Consider the following 2,207-nt stretch of genomic DNA (forward strand, 5'->3'; position numbering starts at 1 on the left):
AATGGGACCTTGGTACTGCTCGTGCGTTTAGCAGAAGGGGTTGCCCGCTCTGGTTGGTAACCTCTTGACACGAGGAGAGTATAATTAGTTGCTCCCTAACGAGCCGGCTATGAAAGAATATAGTCGACAAACGTGATGGTAGACATCCGAAAAAATAGCGCCGGCCACCGTCACGGCTACGCGTACGTGAATTTACATAATCACCTAATTCACTCGATACACGTTGTCGATCAGCTGATGTGATCGAAACGAACCAACAAGTCACATCTTAAACTGTGCCATTTCCTGGAAGAGCACGCTACGCATCGTTCGCGGATCAGGCGTGTAATTTTAGCGTCCTCGAGATGTAGAAAACACCGGCATAGAGTCCAATCGAATGGCGAGCTTTCTCTTATCCTGCGATGATTCGATACGATACGGTTCGAGGGTCTCAGGCACGGCAAATTGGACGCGCGCGAACTCGTCCAATTGATCGGCATACGATGCTTAGAGGAACAACCGAATACACATATACGAGTGGGTGGCACAAGGCGGTGAAAACTATCGCCGTTAACTGCTAACTCGTCGTGCGCACCCGATTGCTGGCTTTCCTCTTACTTTGTCCACGAGCCGCAACCCGCGGCTGGCGTTGTACGCGCTATTTATAGAGCGGCGCCGGCGCTTTGCCAAACCCTATATAGAATTTTTGACAGCGAGCCTGTCTGAAACGCTTTGTCCAATATCACGAACCTGAGGGTTCTCTGTTAATCATTTCATTGCCCGAGAATACGAAGCCCTCTTCGAGACGTGCTCATGCTGGTTTATGCAACCGAAAACCTGCTTGCAACTTCGGTTGCATACTCGAGGGAAAGCGCAGGTTGGATTGTAAGTTCGTTATGTGTCCGTGTGTAGGTAAATAGCAATTGTCATCGTGTTTAGTTTCAATTCCAACCGCTAGTAGAATCGCGATCGAATTCCACTCTGAATCGATAACGTTGCCTGCGTCACAAAAATGGTAAGAGATCTGTGTGGATCTGTGCGTAGATTTACATTGGATGTAAAGTCTATTCAACACCTCGTCCGTGGTCTCCATGCGTATGATACGCAAAAGATTTCTGGTAATTCGAAACGAAATACGTGCATTTGCAGATTTTTTAAATGATACCTCTGACTATCTCTCTTCTCAAAGAGATATATACGGTGGAATCTAATAACGTAAAGGTCAATCATACAACTCGTTGAGAGACGCGTCCAACGTGGGTTGAAATTTTGTTCGTTAAGGGAGTGGGGACTTCGATGCATGGTAGACAATCGATGCAACAAGGGATTCAAATCTCATTGAAGTCGCTGCCATGTGTATCGCTTCTTATGTACTGTTACATCACGTGTTAGAAAGGTCTCGCGAATATTTTTGTGAACGCATCAGACATAGATTTGTTCAATAGTTTTATTTCTTTCCTAATAGATCGAATTTAAAAACAATCTTAAGCTGTATTCTTCTTTCATCGATTCACTTGCAAAATGAAGAAAATTTGTTGGTTACGATGAACGTATCGATACACACGACGCATGCATAGGTATTCCATGTTTCTCTCAATGCCTTTGCATGTGCTACATGTCGGCTACGAATCCGACAGGTGCCACCACCTTGCGGATTAATTTGCATGTTTCTAGTAACTGAATTCAGGAAAGTATGTAAGTGAAGCAAATTGGGTGTTCATTGGTAGGGCCACGTTGCATAAAAATAATTAACCTGTGACTCTGCAAACCGGTGGTGACAACACTTTCGAATAAATGATTGATGTTCGTCGATACCTTTTACGAGGTATAACAATTGTTTGAGACAAATTGTCGAATAAATCAAAAGACGTAAATACAGGAGGACCCTTGTATAGATTATATAATCCCGAGACGCTTCAGGCTGTCTTATGACCATGCCTTTCGGGAAACTTAATGTTTGATTTAAGATTTTCGGCCAGATGTTTGCGTCCCTTCTCAGGGACGTTTATTAACTCTTTGGAGAGCCCTACGTTCCGTAAATAAATGCTGATCGGAAGTCCAGCTAAAGAGATAGCCGAACATCATTCGTTTACATTGGTAATAGTGAATTGTGCAGTGAAAAGGGAGGGGCCCTATAACAGGTAGGCACGGAAGCCTATTGGTTACGATCGTGTTCCATGGGTCTGCGAAGCGATCGCCATGAGGCGCAGGAGAGGGGGATTTTCACG

This window comes from Andrena cerasifolii, chromosome 16 (assembly GCF_050908995.1).
Source record: "Andrena cerasifolii isolate SP2316 chromosome 16, iyAndCera1_principal, whole genome shotgun sequence".
NCBI classification, from domain to species: Eukaryota; Metazoa; Arthropoda; class Insecta; order Hymenoptera; family Andrenidae; genus Andrena; species Andrena cerasifolii.